The 21,556-nt window shown below is 45.5% G+C and overlaps 1 protein-coding gene across 2 annotated transcripts in view; it reads right to left on the reverse strand.

Annotated features, from left to right (window-relative positions):
* ZBBX (zinc finger B-box domain containing) overlaps positions 1-7,990 on the reverse strand; it is a 509,107-nt gene extending 501,117 nt beyond the window's left edge. For both annotated transcript variants that reach the window (XM_078665923.1, XM_078665922.1), the window contains exon 1: positions 7,823-7,990. The gene's annotated coding sequence lies outside the window, so the exon portion shown is untranslated. The remainder of the gene's footprint in view (positions 1-7,822) is intronic.
* Between the last annotated feature and the right edge of the window lie 13,566 nt (positions 7,991-21,556).

Here is a 21,556-nt window from a genome sequence, read left to right on the forward strand (position 1 = left end):
GGTAAGAGCTCAGGTATTCCCCACTCCTCGTCTCCTGCTGTCAGCAGAGATGAAAAGGGCTTAAAGGGTTTGAAGTTTGTATTGCAATCCCTTGCTACAATACAGGCCAAGCATGTTGTATTGGGTCCAACAGAGTTTGTAAGGCATGTAAAGTTTGGGATTCTAAATTGTCTGGCACTAAACAAACGTATATGTTTATCACAACAATGTGTCTCTACAACCAAACGGAAGTGTTCTGAAGGTTCAAGATAATACCCAATAAATCCCTTGACCCAGAATTCAATACTTTGATCTTACAGGGAATCGTTGTCTTTATCCAAATAAGTAAACCCCTGTGGCTCTCCCAAAGTTAACAGGGATGGCATTGTTATAAAATGTCAGATAGACTGGTTGCTTCGCTCACGTTTCCTGAAATATAACAATATGGTGCTTATCAAAAAATTCACCCCATTCTGAATCAGTAATTTTTTTCATGAATATCGTCTAAGTTCCAAGACAGCAATTTGACTGGTCTGCCCGTCCCACCCTCAGAAACATTAAGGCTTACAGGATGAGTCAGAGCTGGAGAAAAACTGGGTGTGTTAGCCATTTGGGCCACCTGTTCTACACTGCAACTCTCTTCACTTTCCTCAACTGAGCCAGCTGAAGTCAGTCTATATCTGAGGCCCCCAAGGAGCATGATCTTTCAGCTCGATTACCTCGCACCTAGGCTAAGCGGGCATCGGACTGGGAGTACTACATCATCTAGTAATGATTCTGCAGGTGGGTTAAGTCTCAAGCGGATGTCTGAACCATTGATCGTTATTGACCTGAGCTCTATGCCATTTAAACCATCCATTATTTTATTGACCACAAATCTTCCCCAATGCAATCCATCCTAATGTGCTTGTTAACTTAGCATTTGCGACAATTTCTTCCCTAATTACTGATCTACAACTACAGACATGCTAACACCAATAGTTTTATTTGTAAGTGATTCTCTGCTTAGGTGGCAGTTTTGGGACTTTTATCGTGAAGATTTCTCTGCTTGGCTGCCAACTATCCTTCCTATCTCTGTAGGTGAAGGATTGCTAAGAATTAGCTATTCGTTTCGGGGTCATGGTGTTTACTGTCTGCATTGCTGACCTAGCAGCAGTACCTATGCTGATCTTCCTAGGCTAGGGGTTCTTGGGATACGAGAGGGATTTATGGACCGTTCTTTATGTTCACCACCAAGTTGTTTTACATTGGCACTCGTCAATACATGGATCCTTTGTCCCATACCTCTCTGCCCTGATGGGGTAATATCTCTTGACCCTGAGCTGGCTCGGTTGCCACAGTTAGTACAGCCCGGAAAGTTGATTCTCAGAGCATCTAGTGGTTCTATTCTTCTCTTACTTTATAAGACTCTCCATTATCACACCCAGCTCGTCCACTTTTCACAACAGGAGTTGTGTAACCATGGTTATGACATATTTTATCCCAGCGATTTCAGGTTTCAAATAATTGAACTATGTGGCAGCATCCCCACCTATTAGTAGCTGTGCATGGCAATCTAGTGTGTGATCAGTTAGTTCAGGGGCAGATATCACATCACTTTCCTACTCCCCCAAAAATTGAAATCTATTTGTGCACTCTACTGTCATCACATTAGGTGAAGTTGGTATTTCTCCCTTGCCCCCCGTCGGTCTCCAAGCTCACTGGTGCCCAAAGTGGGGCCTTCGGACTATCTTGGTGCACTACAACTCTGGCTGTTGTACCCTTCTTCTCTCTCTCAATTGATTTTGTTAAATAAGACTTGATGTCCCACTTTATTCTTCATTGGCTTATTTCTCTTCTTATCTGTACTTAATAAGCCCTCTACTTCCTCAATTAGAATGTCAATTTCATCTAAAGCTCAGGTAGCTGCTGGAAGTTTAGCCTGCTTCTTAGCCTTCCCTGCCTCAGCTAGGTTATCTGCTGCTTTTGGCTTCCCCATTAGAAGGATGAATAATCAACCCCCTTCACACCTGAAAAAAGTTAGGGATAAGGTTGATGATAAATCTGAGAAATTATAATTTAGTATTATGATAATATTACAGCAAAATGCTAAAAAACGCTAATGACCATTACTGTAAAAAGGACCAAAGTGTGCAAGTCATTTGCGACCAACATCAATTACTGAGAGTTTATACTATCCAGTACTTTCTCAAACAGAAATAATAATAAATAAAAATAAAATAAAATGAACTTGCCACTGCACACCAGCTGGCATAGATCAGTTGTATAAAGAAATCAAATCAGTCACCAGAGGCAAAAAGAGCACAGCCCCAAGCACATGATAGGTTGATCACGAAGTATGTTGTTAGATCAAAGCTGACCCAAAATTACAAGGACCATCTCATCCTGATCACCCTGAGGTTGTAGTGAGAAGTAGGATACAACAGTACCTTTCATGCAAGAGCCAAAGAAGGTGGCCTAGCCAAGTCTCTTCAGGGCTCTGATAGGCACAGATGGGCCCGTTCTTGACCCCGGTCTTCACTTGGGCCATGCCCGGACACGTCCTGGGCAGCAGGCAATTTTCACGCACTGTATAGCACTCACCAAAGTCAGCCCGCAAGGCTTTTGGGTGATGTTGTCCCCCTGAAGTCAGGAATCCTCCATGCGCATACCATGCAGCAGCCAACTTTTACACGCTATAGAGCGCTTACCAACAGCAGCCGCACCTCCTCCCACAGCCAGCAGGAATTTTGGACGAGGTAGTGCCCCTGAATTTAGTAATCCTCTATGCGTGTCCCATGCAGAAGCCAACTTTTACAAGCTATATAATGCTCACCAATGGCAGCCTCACCTCCTCTCACAGCCAGCAGGAATGTTGGACGAGGTAGTGCCCCTGAATTCAGGAATCATCTATGTGCATCCCGAGCAACGTCCAGCTTTTATGCGCTATAAAGCACTACCCAATTGCAGGCCCACCTCCTCACACAGTCAGCAGGGATTTTGGGCGCTGTAGTGCCCCTGAAGTCAGGAATCCTCTAGGTGTGTCCCTTAATCAATGCCTTGTGCATGCCTCCCTTAAAATGGGGACTATAACCCTGAAAATCAAAAACAACAAGATTGTTCCAAACTAAAACAAATAACTGCCCAATCAATGGTCTACATTTCTGTCGAAAATCATGGGGAAAAAGTGCAGCTAAGCACCTGCATAAAGTCATTCATAATACCAGTCTCTAAACGCCTATCAGTAAAGCTGCCGCTCAGGGAATAGCATTGTATTTTCCACACTCAACATAAAAGATAATGCCTGCCAAAAGCAGGAATACATCTAGCAAGAATTTTGATCTTAATAAATTTATGGTCAGTGTTCAATATGGCTGACCATAACAATTTGATGAACAAATCCTTGAGCCTTCTTTCAATGGTTCCAATCATATCCTCAACATTACTGGAAGGCAGTTCAAATAAATTACTTCTCGCCCATGAAAAACTTCCTTTGGTATCACAGAGAATCAATTCCAGCCCCTATTAAATTTAAATTATACCTTAAACCTCTTGAGGAGCTCCGAAATACACTTGGCCTATATTAACATCAACATGCAGTCGGGAAGCAGATTCATTTGAAGATCAATGAAAATACCTCCATAAATCACAGAAAAGATTGTCTCCATAAACTACTAGCTAGAGTGAGCAGGTGGAAACTTAAAAAAAAGTCCATGAATTCTTAATCATCCTCTCTCAAGATGAATACTGCATAATACATGATTAATACACACCTAAAATAAGCAAGTCTTCACTCTCAACTGATACAGAATACCACATACCTGAGCTTCAAATTAGACAACAAATTGAACCTTGATGCTTGCACAAAATAAATTACACCTAGATACAGGCCTAAGTTCAAAGTTAATCGCTCAAAACCAGCTAAGACTCATCAAAATGATCAAAAGACTCACACCCAAAGAAGATTTCAAGCAGATCGCACAGACACTAAACTAAAGACTTGAGTATAAGATTTTCATCATTGCTGATCTACCTGCGTTCGGACATCCACACTAAAAGATGTCCTCATGCAAGTGTAAAATTATTACCAGCATAAGGAAATTTGAAAGTATCGCACAAACATTTATTGAAAACATTTGGCTTCCATTTAAGTTTCAACTGCATTTTCAGAAAATTAATACTCCCCACAGCTTGTGTCTGCCCATGCATAGGCAGACACAAGCTCCATTGCAGCATTAACAAGCTCGACTTGGAAAAAACTGCTGCATTAAAGCCACCACACAAACCTGCTCCATTTCAGGTTATGCATCAATGATCTGAAACAACAACCCTTTCAGTATCAGACATCTGTATTTCACATCTTTCAAATCTACCTCAAAAACATCTTTAAACTACTAGGGATAGCCTGAATTACTCTTTCACCAAGTACCTACCAGATTACACACCTCTCTCAGCACCAGAGAAAGCCATTGAATGGTTAGTTGCATGTTTAATCACAAAGATGTTAACGTGACATTGATTTTGCCTTGAGATCTGTTTCTGTCTCTGCTTGATAAAAAATTGTATTCTTGTACTTTATCCTTGTCTTATACAACTGTAAATTGGTAAAAGACCCTCATTGTTATACTTTACACACAGCACTCAACCATCTTCTTGGATCACGTCCACTACAGAAAAATCTTAATAAGTAAATATATAGGTTACAGATACATCGGAGCAATAAAGGATTTATTGTCAGAGCTGTTTTACTAGTTTTGAACACTGACTTTACGTCCAAGCTGCTGTCATTTAGTGAAAGTGCCATTACACACAGAGCAAATGTTGGAGCACAGGTGCCTGCCGTGGTTGCCAATGCAAATAATCCATCCTCCAGATGTACCAGCATATTGGGAACTCTGAACACTAGCAATGTACGGTGAACACCAAGTGGCTATGTGAGAGTTATAGCACTTAGTATCTTCTGGCATCTCTGGATGCAAGTTGTGTTCATTGGGAGTTTTGTCTACTGAGAGGCATGAGTACTAGTATTTTGCTAGTCTAGGGGCAAATAAACCACACACATAGGCACTCTGGTCTCTACCTATCCACTTGGTAGACTGATGTCAGCTAGGGTCGCCACCTTTCTCAGAAAACAAAATGCCCATATGTTTAAGGTTTGCTATTGTGGAACAGCCAAGAGCTCGTAGAAAAAACTGCATTTAAGTGAAATTGTCATGATTCTTTGGTAACATGGCATTATCCATCGGTATGCACTAATAATACATTCTGAAACAATTTAGATAGTTCGACATACTTTTTAACTGATTTATGTATGCGATTGCTGCTTTAGCGTCATGAAGAAGAGTAACAAAAGTAACATATTTGGCTGCTTTTCACGATAGTTTTACCGTTCTGGATCTACAAATATAGGCCATGCCGGTAAAAAAAACAGTTAGGGCTGCTTAATTTGCGCTGGTGATTGCAGGTGGGGAACTTCTTTTTGGGGGACTATCACTTACTTTTCCTAATCAGACTGACCCAGAGCAAGAAAAAGAAAAAACACATGAGGAGAAAGGAGAATACAGAAATATCAGTGACATGGGGAGAAAGCAGGGATAAGAAATTGCCTGCAAGAGTGAGAGAAAGGGACAGGGACTGACTGGTGGTGGATGAAAGAGGCATGAAATGGAATCCAGACCACAGAGCCTTCGTATTCACAATCTCAACATTTGTCAGCGCAGGCTGCAGGCTTTTAAGAAAAGCTTTGTGCACCGGCAATTATTATTTTACACATTAGGCACTGCGGATAGGTGACAACCAGGGCACAAGTCCTAAAAAAATAAGTGGGGAGACTAACCTAGTTAGACATCATGGCGCACGGCATCACAGCGCATGACATCACACATGGCATCACAGGAATTGACATCTTAGAAAGTAGCATCACAAGCCACGACTTAACAGGAAGTGGCATCACAAGAAGTGACATCTGATCTAAAGCCCTCACATATATGTTAAGCAGGTCTATCATATGTACGTTTGAGCGCACTGTGAGGATAATAGCACAGTGAGCTATGGAAGATGATATGTGACTTCTAGACCTTGCAATCACCCAGTTTTATATAACACATCCTGTACATTCATTTACAAACGTATATAATGTACATGTTATATTCACTTGTTGATGTAAAGCGCTCTGACACCCTGCATTGGGTTGAGTAAGGCTATAGAAGACAAAATAGCGGTTCTTAACTTATTTCAACGCCTCCTCAGGTGTAGTAAACTCTATATAAATGCAATTTTCTGTGTGTAAATACTGGGAAAGCCCAACACGTCAGACATGCTTAGCCCCTTCGATGCTTCTGTCCGCCAACGGCCATCAGGCACACTACCTCCGTAGCGCTGCGCACGTCCGTTGGCGGACGCGGCCCGGCCCACTTTGCTTAACTGAAATTGCCGCCGCGGTTAAGCAGTTACAGAACATGCATATCTCCTAAACAAAGTGAAAACAAAATGAAAAGCTGCCTTTATTAAGTATGTGTGAAGTGCTAACCTTTGTTTCCCCTCAGCTTCATTTGCATCTAGGTGTGAGGCTCCTGACTGCTCTCAACCAAGAGACTCACAAAATTGTTATTGTTATTGTTAACTACAGCTTATATAGCGCCAAATCACGTCAGGTCTCAAGGCGCTATTGACAGAAGAAAAGCTATGCTAACAGAAAAGCAGATACATAAAGCCCTGGCACTAAGAAGAGCTTAGGGCCTCCCTAAACAGGAGTGTTTTTAGCGATTTCCTAAAAGGAGGCCTGATGACCCCCTCGAATTCGGCCCTGTGTTATGGGTCCAGTAGGAGTCTTACATAAGAAAGCCCAGTCACTGCCTGCACTTGGTTGCTTGTTGCAGATGGGAAGCAGACAACCTGCAGGCGCTGCTGAAGGTGTTTGGAAATTACACCAGGACGAGTTCAGCACATTATTCAGGAGGCTCAAATTCTTGGCAAGGGGGCCAGCGTTCACCCTGTGAAAATAGTGGGTGGACGCCGTCCAACCGCTTGTACCCCCGACTCGTGCCCTTGTTACAACCCTGCAGCACACTCGAAGTTCTGGAAAACAGTAAGTAGTTCATTGGAATCTTTGGGCACTTGCAATACACAGAGGGAACTCTACGCATTAAATTACAGTGAAAGTTCTGGGCTGGCAGGTGAATGAGTGGTTGGCCATTAAAGGCACACTGTCATTAATGGCACACTGCCAGCCCTGGGCAAAGATAATGCACTGGAAGAACCACTTGCCACTGGCAGCAGGGTAGATGTTCTGCGCACTAAGGGTAATACTGCAGGGCTCGAGTCGGGGGTGCACGCAGGTACACGGCGTCCCCCTACTCTTTTCACAGGGTTGGCGCCGTCCCCCCTTCCAAGAACCTGGGCCCCACAGAAATATGCTGAACGTGTCCCGGTGTGATTTTCAGACACCGGGACACGTTCAGCACGTGACGTCATTGGGTCATTTGCATATTGCCAGTCCCCCAAACTTCTTTTTATAGGACTTGCGCCCTGGGTAATAGGAGCAACGGAAGTACAATGTCAGTATATTGTGAGTAAGGGGGTCGCTAGCGGCGCACTGGAAGCTTTAGGCACGAAACAGCACATACTATGAAGCTTTGAGACAATTACCAACAGTTTGAAACCCTGGACACTGGAAGAGCTGGCCACGTTGGCGTAAAAGTGAAGCACGGGACATTTACATTTCAAATACGCAGTTTGGTGACTCGCTGTGGATAAAAGGAGTTCACCCGGTTGTAGAGAGTAAAGTGCGCGTGCGGCGTACCGTAAATTCACGTTGTGTCTCCCGATAAAAACAGGGAATGAACCATCTGCCACCAAAACTCACCAGTCACCCGTGACTCCGTCCTTCGTTTCATACACCCCTAAAACCGCAGCGGGCAGGGTAGGAAGAAGGCGGAAGGGAGGCAGAATTTAGCCGGAGGCTGAGCTTGGCGGTCAGGCCCCATCTCTTAGCGTTTGCTGTTGCTATGCAACGGCGGCCGTAATTGTGAAGCGCAGAAGGAGGAGAGAAAAGACAGGACGGCGAGCGACGGGAATCGTGTAACGTCAGCACGTAGCGTCCCGTTGCCGGGCAACTAGTCAGGTGTTTGTGTTGTGAGTGGACGGAAGCTACCGAGGTGCGGGACCCTAAAGCCGTAGCCAAATGCCAGCTTTGAAGTTGAACCTGAGCTACAATTCGTAAGATTTCATGCACAGGATGAAGCTGCGTACCTTTTATGAAAGAGTAATGCTCTTTATTCCATATTTATCATAATAGGATGGATGACCAGTCGTCCCGGATTTCCCCAGACAGTCCCGTTTTTTAGAGGACTGTATCGGTGTACCGACGCTTTCACTGCTTTGAAATAAATGTCCTCGTTTTTGGGACAAAAGCCATGGCATCGAACAGAGCAGAATTCAAAGGTATGCTCTCATTTCAGAGGAGCATCCAACAAAGTCTAAAAGCTTTAAGCAGGGCTTTAAGTGGGATGAAAAAACTGGAGGTCCCTCTAAGGGGTGTGGCCAATATCCCCAAGGGCGTGGCTTAAAAAAACATAAGCAACAAATCTGTGCTTAGGATACTGTGTCGCCCGATTTGTATTTGCTGTTTCTGTCACTGCATCCAGATATGTGTTACAACAAGTAACAACATACCTACAAGAAGTCAGGACTATTGGCTTTGTCAATGGTTGTTAGTTGCATAAGATAAAAAAGCAGCAATTATGGCTTGTATATAATATTGAAAAAGCTTCCACTTAAAGCCCTGGTGACACCACGATAATGTTGCTGCTCCTTAGTTTCAAAAAGAGAAGGGACATCCAGAGAGAAAATGACTCTCATTAAAGGATTTCTCTTCCCCAACAACGCTCACCTGACTTCATGCCATAACTTCTCCACTAGTGAGAAGTGAGCAGTGTGAGCAGCGCACATCGATGTGCCTGCTGTCACTGCAGTCCGAAAAAAAACGGACCGCCTGTCCCAGGGCACAAAACAGAGCCCGATAGAGTGCCATTTTGAGGCTCCCTTAAAAAACTGCTGGTGCTCAACACCAGTGAGACCCAAACCACTTAAAGCCCTGGCTTTAAGTAATTTTTTTGTTTCTGTCAATTTTTTTGTTTCTGTCAGGCAGCACAGAGACAGGTCTGCTGCCAGCACAGAGACAGGTCTGCTGCCAGCACAAAGACAAAGAAGGGAGGAGGGCAGGGGAGTGCGGGGTAAAGGTACTGCCATAGTTAATATTATGTAAACATAGATTGGTAAATGTATGCATACCTGCCAGCTTGAACAATCTCACTGTGTGAGGAGGGGGCGGGGGCGAGACCTCATGAAGAGGAGTATCTATGACTCACTTTTGAACCCAACTCCGCCCCAAGCCCCTCCTCCCAAAAAAGCTTGCTGAAGCTGGTACCAACGTCATGGGGTGTTTTCACACTCCTTAATGGACGTCAGCAGTTCAAACCCTCCTAAAATGAGCTGGAAAACCACTAATTGCAGTGGATTTTAGGCTAGTTTTCCTTGCCACCGTGTGATATCATCTCCTCACCGGGGGACCGTGTGATTAGGGTGACCAACTGACATGGGTGTAAATTCAGGATGGTGAGTGCAAAAGTTCAGGACAAAGGGTCAACATTCAGGACCAATCTTCAGGACAGAAGGTTAAAATTCAGGACAAAACTTTGGGACAAAAGGTAAGTTTTACAGACACAACAGAGGAAGTTGCACAATAGTATATTAGTCGTTAAATAGACAACCAGGATAAGTACAAGTCAAAATAAGTTTATATTAGGATGAGACTCTGCAAAGAAGACAACACCTCTCCTGTGGCCGGCGACTTCTAGAAACTCGACGAAGACTGCTTGCTCTTCAGCAAAGACCAGATCTCCCGAAGACAGAGGTCCTGTCCAGAAGAATCCAACTACAAGGACTCCGGATCAGCTGGAACCAAGACTCCTGCCCACTCTGCACCTGATGCCCACAACCTGAATCCAAGTGGCTCACCTGTCCAGTGAAGTCTCCACAGCTATCCTGACCTCAAGTCTAGTGTTGGTTGACCCCTACTGGACTCCACAATGACGCCTGCAGCCTAAATCCAGAGGCTCCCCTTACCACAACACTCTCCAGTAAGAAGACTCCAACATCCAAAGGCACCCTTGCACCCAAAGCCCCTACGCCTTAGTGAGCTGAATCAACAGTGCCCATATGACCCCCTCTCTCTACTTACCTCTGCTGTCATTGGTCTTCCTACTACTAAACTCCGGTGCTGCTGTCATTGGTCTTCCTACTACTAAACTCCGGTGCAACGCCTGCAGCCTGTTTGTTGAAAGCAGAAACCTCACTGAAAAGCATTGGAAGCCAGACGCTGAATTCGCCCTCCTCACCCACCTAACCCTGTGCCACTGGTGGAGTATGTTTGGTGCTGCTTTGTGCCCCCGTGGTACTTGACCCAACCCCCAAAGCTTTGTCCCTGCAGCCGATCTACTTACCTGTAGGTAGAGTGGCTTTGAGCACCCCCCCAGTCTCCATTGAAACGTATTGGGCCAAACTCCAATTTTGGCCTCTGCACCGGCCGCCCCTGTGCTGCTGCTGGTGCAGTGTTGGTACTCACCAGAGCAACCTTGCTAGGTAGGTCGCTCCCCCACCACACAGCTCCGCCTGTGCTGCCCTGCTGCTGCTGGTTAGTGCTCTTGCCAATGTTCCCCACTGCCTCTACGTTGCTGTGCCCGTTTTTCCTGTTGTTGCCCTTTTGCCCTCTGCCTTATGTTCCCCTCGTGTGCCTGATTCTGTGCCCATTTTGCCTTCTGTTTCCCCTTGTGTGCCCCCTGTCCCTGCGCCCGATTGTTATCTGTTTCCCCTTGTGTGCCCCTGATTCTGTGCCCGGTTCTGTGTCCCTCGCCGTTCCTGTTTCCCGCCGCTGCGTCCTCTGTGGCCCCGCCCCCCTGACTGACCATTCGCTGCCCCTGCCTCCCGCCTCCCAGCTGCTCCTCCCTCCCACCTTCCCATATATGGCGGCCGCTGCATGGATGCACAGTGGTCGCGGGCAGCGGGCCGCAAAAAACACACCTAAGGAAGCCCATCTGCTCCCGTCCGTGCCTGGACCGCGCCCGGTGCCAGAACCCCTGGTCCTCGCGCCCCCTGCACCCACCAGGACGATCGCTGCCACTGCGATGCCAGCACACTCCACGCTCTCAACCCAAGAACGACCCACACCTGCTTCAAGGCCGCCCCGAAACGCACTCATGGTCCCTTCACCTGCTGGAACTGCAGCTACCCCAGCCTCAGAGCTGCCGAAGCGCCCACCAAGAAGGACCCCAACCACCTCCGTTGCATCCTACTGAACTCCCGCTCAGCATGCAAACACGCTGTCGAGCTCTGGGACCTGCTTGACACATCATCTCTGGACGTCGCCTTCCTGACCGAGACCTGGATGAACGACTTCTCTGCACCCTACATTGCCATAGCCACCCCAGACGGCTATAAGATCACCCACAGAGACCGCACCAACAGAGTAGGAGGAGGAATCGCCATCGTCCACAAGAACACCATCAGGGTCTAGACCAGCACCGATGACACTCTCTGCACCGCCGAACACATGCACCTCCAGATCCACACGGAACCCAACACCACCCTAAGAGGCCAGTGGCATAACGAAACTTGAGGGAGACCCCCTGCAGGGTACGTGGAGGAGCCCCCTCCGGACTCAATCTGGAGCTCTCCAGCAGAAGTGCAGTGCTGAGGGGGCCCCCTGGAGGTTGAGGGTCCCCCGCACCGCAGGGGCTGTGGGGGCCTGTGTTACGCCCCTGCTTCATGCCTGCCACTGCAGACTGAAAAGACAGTTGTCTCACTGCGAGTTCATCTTTACCAGTATAACTAATGTCAAAGCCACCAGTATGTGTAAGTCTACCCCAAGGAAGGCTTATAGAGCCCTAGGGCCGGGAGCTTTATATTGTTAAGCAAGACACATAGGTTTGTATATGGCTTAGCTGCAAAACCTCTAAAAGTTGTTGTTTTGCTGAGTAACGTTATTAGCCCCATCGGCTAACACAGGGTTACCTGCTGGCATCCCAGCCTGGTTAACTTCTAAATGGGACTACTGTTGGAGCCAGCACCTTCTGGTGGGCTGAAGGGGTACCCCCAGCCAGGCAGAATCCACCTCTCCTGTCAAGGGCAGGGTATTACACAAACTGTACTACCCACGCTCACCCTCTGGTAGCTTGGCACTGAGCAGTCAGGATTATTACAGAGGCAATGTGTAAAGCAAAGGCATAGCAAGTCACCACAGTAAATACACGACACATCACAAAAGAGAGACATCACACCAAATATTGTTTTTAGTCAGCACACACATTAATCAATGCATCATGAATATCATGTGTTTATGGGCTTAAATCACACTTGCCAATATAATTAGCAGTACTAGGCCCAATCGCGTTGATAGGATTTCAATATATGCACACATGAGAAAAAGTTGTATTCTAAACCCCACACAGCACCCGTATCTGGTGCAACACGTTGTCAGTCTCAAGCCCACCCCCACAATCCTATTACTGCAAAATCACACAGTTTAAGGGTGCTCCTTAGGCTACAACGATATCAGTAATATGTACATACAAAGAATGATAACACTTTTTAGCAACACCGCGGCCGGGGCCACCCAGGTAAAACCAGTGTAAACTGTATATACTTTTGGCAGGAAATGAACATATAAACCATCACCTCTGTTTAGTATCGTTAATCACAGGTGGTCCACAGACTGTCACTCCCACACACTCACTCACTCTGCACCGTTACATGATGTAACAGGTACCAGCCCAGTCTGTACAGGACACTCTGGTGCACATACACACCGACACCCTAATGTGGTGCCACTAATACCCGGCATGTCACTGGATAAGGGGGAGCTATCTACAGAGCCCAAGGAGTGAGGACAGAGCTGCCGCTATACCGCCATTCCCGTGCATAGATCCACGGACCTTCCCTGTGTGCCTGCTATCCCGCCGCCGCACTGACACCATCACTGTGCGGCCGCTGTGTGGCGAGCGGGCCCAGGGACTACTAGTCCCAGCATTCCAGGCGGCCGAGAGCCGCGCAGGACAGGAACGCGCCAGGAGGCGCTTAAATTTCGCACTGACCTCCGCCTAGCGGGACGCGAGTGGGACGCCGGGCGAAGCCCGGGCAAAGGGCGGGCCCTCTTAGGCCCTCAGAGTCCCGAGGAGACTGGGCTGGGCCACCCTCCCTGGATCTATTTTCCCCCATGGGATCTCGACAAAGGTGACTCTCTATATATTTCTTCTGTATATACATTCAACTCTGTGGTATTCTGTATAAGGGTTTACGTATAACTATACCAAGATACATTACCATCAAAATGAGTAAGAGCAAAAGTACACCTATGTCGACCCGTTCTACTTCAAGGAAAAAGCCTCAAGTTACCACACCTCTTCCAAGCCTTACCGCGATTGATAGAATGCTCGCAAAGACTATAGGGGTTGTTGTCAATGTGATAGAGAGCACGGAGAGGCGCCTCTCATTACCCCCAAGTATGTGCCTTTCCATTCAGCCAACCCAGGACTCGCACACGCACGTTAACCCATCTATCCACACGGCATATTCTCAAGACTCTATTCTTATGGAATCTTTTGCAGGCTTTCCTAATACAGAGAACAAGCAGTTAACTCCATCATGCCAAATCCCTCCATCTGATTTTGTTACCCGGGAAAGCAGGCTGTCCTTGACCCCCTTACATGCATGGCCAGGGGGTAACTGTAAGCTCAGCACTGAGAGACTCTAACACCGCAGTACAAACTTCCAAAACAGTAGACCAAAGTCAGCTGACAGCCTCTGAGAGTAGTATAGGCCTCAAGACTATTGATATTGACACTAACCTGATCAACAGGACAAGCAATAACAACACTTGTATGTAGACTCTCCTGCTAAAAATAGAACATTTAATGAAGTCTCTTATGCTCCCTCTATTACAAAGAATAAACACGATAGATGAGAAATTAGAAAAGATGGGAGAAGTTCATCTGCGAAATAACGAGATCCTGAGGAAGTATGTCAATACCCCCCAAACCCAGACCCATCTTAAAACCAAAGCCAAGCCGATGTGCCCTACAACTAATAAGAACACCCCTGTAGCCACGTCAGGCCCAAGTAAATTGGCTAAACAACAATCACATTTACCAAAACCATTAGACTAGGGGCACAAGGAGCCCCCATTGGTCTCTCTTGTGATAACAGGTGGGAGTACAGATTTAATGGTTCCCCTAAGTGTGCTGCCTAGTAAAGCCGGCCCAGAAACTACAGAAGGGGGAGACGAGAGTGAGTGGGCAGCCGAGGGTTCAAACAACGACAATGACAACAGCATCAGTCAGCAGGCTCAACCCAAAAGATCGGTACCAGTTAGTAAGTTCCCATGCATTGACTTACCCCCGGAATCCCACCCCTTCACGGTGGTAATGATAGGAGTACCCACTTTAGACGCAGGAAAGTTTGATGGTCACTTAGAATTAAAAAATAAGGTTAGTCATTGGCTAACTAGATATAGGCCTATTCCCCCCTCTCTAAGTGGACAAATTCTACGTGTTAGGAGATTAAACTGGGTGAGACAGAGGAAAAAGAACTATGAAGGTGACTGCATCGTAATAAATTTCAAAGACCGTCGGGTGGCAAACTACATTAGCGGCTGGAGGGAAGGTGATCTAGAGAGCAGGATCCAAACAGTAGATCTCAGCTATTTCTATCCCCGCCCCCCACGGCCCAAAGGAACATACATCGACAGCACCCACATAGATTTAGGTACTTTACTCATCATGACAACCACTCATTGACCAATGACATCACGCGCCCAAACTATACCTTTGGAAGTGGTCACTATGACTACTATGACACCCAGTATAGGGTACCCACCTTTAATCGATTTGACGCCTTTCATCAGCAGGAAGGCCTCGAGGGAGTAGATTGACATTACGAAAAGACCCTAACACCAACCACAGATACCCTCCTAGGTTTACGATATACTGTTGTAAATAGGGATAAGCCGCAGGAAGTTTTGGCCCATGATTTAGCCCCACGGGTTGCCTCTAATGACACCTCTGTGGAAATAAACGAAATCGAGGAGCTTACAGGACCCGTGATGTCAACCAACGATCTGCTGACCTACGCTGAGTCAGCTACTGCCTTGCCCGCACAGACCTGTGAACAAAAGCAAACGCCAATAAGTGAACGGAACATTAACCCTGATTCAAAAATAGCTGCAGGGGATATTACCGAGCCAAGCTTTGCGGTTCTTCCTGGAAATGCCACAGGGGATGAAGTCCCGGTCCCAACAGATTCAATTGCAAGGAGGTACAACATAATCTCATGGAACATTGCTGGTCTAGCGGGTAAAATCAATGACCCGATTTGGGTGACTTTTATAAAATCCTTTTCAGTAATCTGCCTACAAGAAACATGGCTGGTAGGAAACAATGTATTCATAAAAGGATACAAAAGTTTCTTTGTGCCAGCCGAGCCGTCCAGGAGTGGTAGAGCTAAAGGGGGTCTAGCTGTGTACATTGACCTAGCATTAACATGTTCTGTTAAAAGATTTCCCTTTTGTGACAACGACATTCAAATACTGTCGGTTAAAAATGGGAAAGAATCATTAACCTTGATTAACTTTTAGAATGCTGTTAACAAAAAAGGGGATTGTAAGATTGCTGAATTAGGCAGTTTCCTTAGGGATAACATAGAGAGACTTTCACCCCAGATCGTCATTGCAGGGGACTTTAATGTACATCCCTGTGGGAACCCAGCAAATACAGTAACCGGTTTATTGGGCTGTAACAAACTAGAAGGCTTTCACTTTGATCATACCCCCCGGGGCAATTTACTGAACAACTTTAAGTATGAATTTGATTTAATCACTGCCATGTCCCAGGTGGACGATCATATACTTTATGAAGTCCCCACATATAAAGGCAGCGTGGGGGGTTCCTACATTGATCACATACTTTTCTCTAGCGCTCTCAGCACCCATATATTAGGTTTCAAAATTCTTGAGAACTCACTTAGCGACCACAATCCAGTCTGCATTCACTTAGGAGGCAATATTTTAAATGTGCAAAGAAAAAGGGTAGATGGTGGGGCTCTAAAATGTACGGATGGCAAAAGAAGCTTAAAGTGGGTAAAGGTAAACTCGGCCCAATTGTACAAACAGATTAATAATACCTGCAATATCGAATTATTAACCTGTGTTTCTCCAGCACGCTCAGCCCAGGAAATTCTCTTAGCCTATGATGGCATTGTCTCAAAAGTTGGGGCAATGTTAACCATACCCTCTACAGGTCGGCTTGTAGTGAACCTAAGTGGTTTGATCACTCTTGCTCGAGGGCAAGTCGTGACTTAAAGACGGCTCTAAAAGCCAGACCGAGGGACCCGCTAAGTATCAGGGCAGCTCGCCTTACCTATAAAAGGGCTTTGGCTGTACGTAAGGCAGAAGTGAAAGCTTCCATCTGGGAAAATCTGTTAGATCCCATAACACTTGGAAATAGTGCAAAATTTTGGGGAATTATAAATAAACCCCTGTTTGAATCCCCAGGCGAATCCTCAATAGGCATCCATATATTAGAAGAAGAGTGGGTCTCCCATTTTAGTTCCATTTTTAACAGCGAAATGCCACAGCCAGAACATAAAAAAGGTAATCCAGGTCACAACGCTCTGCAATTTTCTATTTGAGAGGTGGAGTAGGGTATTATGGGCCTATCTAGTAATAAAGCACCTGGGCCTGATGGCTTGCCTCCGGACCTTTTCAAATCAAGAGTATCACTGTGGGCGCCCGTTCTTTCTGCTGTACTTAACGCAGTCGCAGATCACGGATGCCCAAAGTCTTGGGGGGTATCCACGATAGTCCCAGTTTTTAAAAAAGGGGATCGAAATAGCACGACCTGCTACAGGCCAATATCTTTAATCGACTCGGTGGTCAAAGTAGTAGGAGGTGTAATTTTGAACAGGTTAACAGCCTGGGCTGAAGAAAACAACATAATTTCCCCGATCCAGTATGGCTTTAGACCAGGTCATTCCACCATCTCACAGTGCCTCAACCTGTACATGGCACTGGGAAAATATACTTTGGCACGTCAGGGCACAATTTATATGGCCTTTATGGACCTCTCCTCGGCCTTCGATTGTGTCAACCGGGCCAAGTTATGGGAGGCTATGGGAAACATGGGGGTGGAGCAGAACCTGGTTAACTTTTTGGCGGACTTACTTCAGGACACCCGGGCCAATGTACGATATTCCCAGGACCTGAAGGTAACCAGGGAATTTGGAGTGCACCGGGGTGTAAGACAGGGCTGTATCCTGGCCCCGTTTCTTTTTAATTTATACATCAACAACTTAGAGAACAATCTTTTAAATACAGGCGCCGATTATCCTTACGTTGGGCGCAAAGGGTTACCGGTCCTCCTTTATGCGGACGATGCCGTCTTGTTGGCTAGGACTGCAAAAGGCCTCCAATCGTTGCTTGACACCTTTTTCAGTTTCATGAAAACCCGGGATCTTGCTATTAATAATTCAAAATCCTTTGTAATGAATGTAGGCAAAGGACATAATAAGACGTTTTCATTTTATGTAAACGGGGAGAAGATTCCTACAACAAAACCTTTTTCATGTCTGGGTGTCCTGTGCGATAACCAACTAAAATGGGGACCCGCCATACAGAGGAAAAAGGGGGAGATAACCCGGGCTAATGCGGCCATTTTTAACTTTGCAAGGAAAATGGGCAAACGGCCAATTGCCGCGCTGTTAAAAATTTACCAGGCCAAGAGCGTGGCGATAGGCTGTTATGGAAGTGAGTTATGGGGGTATACAGCTATTAATGATTTGGTGGTAGCTGAAAATAATTTCTTGAAACAGCTGTTGGGGGTCCCGAGGGGAACTGCTAACTTTATAGTGCATGAAGAACTAGGCTCCCCCTATTTAAGCGATATCAGAGCACTACGACTTTTAACATGCTGGTTGAAATGTTGGCTTAATAAGGATCCACCGTTAAGCCACCAGCTCTTGAGAGAAGCCTTAACATGGGACAATATGTTAAAAATCCCATGGCTAAAATATCTGAAAAATTGCTTCCTCGCATTGGGGCGCCCTGAACTTTTCTCGAACCCTGACTCTATCACCATAGCTGACTTAGAGTTTGTGAAGAACACCTTTCCTCTGATGCAGAACCTACAGCGTGAGGAGGCGGAACTAAGCAAAAGCAGTGTACGAAAATATGTTGTTTTACAATCTACATTTAGCATGGAACCTTATTTGTCCTGGCCAATGTCAAGCTTTGACCGCTTTTTGTTAATTAGGTTCCGTTTGGGTCTTTTTCATCTACTGCTAGCAGTTCCAAAATGTAGCCACCAAGGCCAAGTGTTACCGTCCTGCGGCTGCGACCATGTGTCTCCGCAGGACTTGGTGCACTTTTTATTTATTTGTTCGTTTTATGATACACCCCGGAGGATTTATCTTAAGCCTCTTCTTAAAAAATTGAATTTTACCCAGGTTAGATCTGCACTTTGTTATTTACAGCTGCTAAAACACGAATGCACTTTATTTGTAAACAGCTTTTTAAAACTAGCCCTAAAATTTAGAAACAGTATGTAGGGTTAAAATGCCTAGAATTGTTGTAAATCTTTGCACTAGATTAAATTGTATTTTATATATCCGGATAAGAGGTTTTTAGATATTTAGTTTTCATGATGATGTTTTTATCAAATTGTGCTTTTATGGTTGTTTTGTGTAAATAACCGAATAAAGATTTTTCTGATTCTGATTCACTGGATAACACACTGAAGACCCCATGGCTCCAAGCCACCCACCACCCTCCTATTTAAACCCACTGTCCCCGACACCCTGGATGGACGATCACCAGCCCCTCCCTCCAGATACTAGGCCACATGAGGTCAAAGTGACACTTAGTCTGGGTCCCTGAAAAGCAGGTGGGGATAAGTAGTCTAAATAAACAAGAGGTAGACGTAAACAAAGGGGTCTTGGTGACACACGGGAAGTTCACCAATAGGGTGTAAAGCAGAAGCCGGTTTGGGGGCAATAACTGGTTAGAAACAGGGCTCCGTCCGGGCCTTCTGACACCAGCCCAGTTCTGAGAAGCACAAGGGGGTCACTCAGTGTTTTGACCTGCTTCCGAACCTTCTCAGAAGTGTTCCTTTAGCCTAGTCACTTACTCTCCCACCAGGTGAGAAGAGGGCAATTGGTCCACTCTGATGAGGCCTGTGATTGTGCCAGGAAGATACAAGCGATGAAAGGAAAATAACACAGGGAAACCACAGATTCTGAGGAGCACCCCTTCTGGTACACATTGATCAGGGTCATGCCCAGGCAATCCAGGCACAAGGTCTTGTGTGTGATACAATGAGATGCACCAGACACTTCAGGTTACGCAACGAAGAGTTGCAAATTCTGTACCTCCCTGGAAATAAAGCACTCTGTCCGTCACATGTGGATGTAGGTTGTGCCTACAGCGCATCCTCCATGCACGCCAGCCCACTGCTGTACATTGCGTCCTTAATGCATGCCAGCACACTGCTGCACAACGCATCCACCATGCATGCCAGCACACTACTGCACAGGTCATCCTCCATGCACAGCATGAATCCAGACAGCACCAGCATGCCATGATAACCACCAGCCTTTCCTTCACGGAAAGCCATTCAGTGTAAAAAAAAACACACAAAATGGCACCATGATTGGAAGTCTTCTGCCTCCATGACACTAATTGGGGTGGCATGGACTAAATGTAGACAGAGCCCCCCTCCCCTGTGTCCCTGAACTGTTGTTGTACAGATCAAGATGCCTACAGGCGTGACTTCTGGTGGACACACATATGGTGTATTTGCATATGTGCTAATTCTGTACAGTTTTACTGCACTCAGTAATACTGCTTGAAATTAGTGCACATATAAGTACCACTACGAGGCAAAATCGTGGGTGTGGTGTACATACTTGGAGTATGGAAGTGGCGTTTGTAGATGCTGCCAGTTTTGCACTCTAACAACAAAGAACTTGTAAGAAGGCTGTATCAGATTTCTGCTTTATATATCATCTTCAGAGCCGTTCTACTGAAACTTCAGTGGGAGATTTTCTTATGCATTTATTTACGCATGAATTTATTCATATAACCCACAAGGTAAACATGTGAGGCCGGCATTTTATTTCAGTGCACACACCAACACTATGTGATATCCACTGGTTGCAGTGGGGGGGGGGGAAAGTACGGGAACTGTGGGCGGAGAATCAGAGGGCAGGAATAACCCGTAGATTGGATCAGTGAGCGGAGTCAGCGGTGTGGCAGGAAGAGCAAAATATCCCAATTTTTGTATTTATTTCCCATTTCACTGACCAGTTGCAGCTTATTATGCAATTTATTTTAACCAATGGATACACATGTTTACTTAAGGTTTAATATGAGTTATTGACATTAAAATACATTCACAAAGTGGGATACGTTTCCAATCACAGAATGTCCCAAATATCCATAAAAGTAGAATCGCAAGCCATTTGTCTGTCAGCCATGGAGTTTCTGTAATCAGCACTTCTCCTCCCTTTTTCCACAAAAGTAGTTAAAACATGAATGGCAAAATATCCTAGTTTGCAATTGTTTTCCACTTAATTATGGCTCTGCCATATTTGCCACAAAATACATCATCTGCATATTGTGAGGATTTTTAACTAGTAAATTGTTTATAGCTCAAACGGATCAAAAGTTCCTAAAAAATGTGACTTGTGCTGCTGTGAAGTGAAGTGACTTTGCAAAGGTTGACTGGTCACTTTTCTCACTGCTGCAGTTGTATGTTCCACTGGTACTAATAAGGAAAAATCTTTGCAGAGACTGTGTAAAAATCACAAAATAATAAAGTATCAGAAAATTTACCGCACCATTAATACCAATGTAGGATTTCAGAGCATTTTCCATCACAATTACACAGAGACAATCAATCTTATGTGTGTAAATCACTGTATAGGAAATGTTACATATGACAAAGGACTACAAGGTGGAGGAGTCACATGACAACCATTCTAGTAGACAGCATAGTTTAATAGTGATTGGTCTGGAGAAACACAAACTCAGAATTTAAAACGTAATGCCATGGTTGGTGGTTCTCTTTAATAATCAGAATTGATTTTTACCCAAACCAACTCTTTTTCTGCAACATTAGGATAATCAAAGACTGGGGGGAAAACCATAACGCTCTAATTTATACCTTGCAGTTTGTATGCAGCTCTTATACAACAATTAAGAGCTCACTGTTCTATGGTATGATTTTAACTTATTACCTGCAAGTAACAATAGGGTCTCTCTGACAAAAGCAGTAACGCACTGACCTATTTACATTATGTGCACTTTGTGATCTGCATGGTACATGTTCTTAGCAGTAGGCACATAACCCTCTGCACTTTGTTTCCATGAGTCAAAACGGGGGGAGAATTACATCCAAGCAGGGCCACAGGACTCACCTGCCACGCCGCACCAGTCGTCCCTGGGTTCCTGACGCTGTTGGTCTCCCTGCCGCCGCCAGCAACATCCCGCGGCCGC

This window comes from Lissotriton helveticus, chromosome 11 (assembly GCF_964261635.1).
Source record: "Lissotriton helveticus chromosome 11, aLisHel1.1, whole genome shotgun sequence".
Lineage (NCBI taxonomy): Eukaryota > Metazoa > Chordata > Amphibia > Caudata > Salamandridae > Lissotriton > Lissotriton helveticus.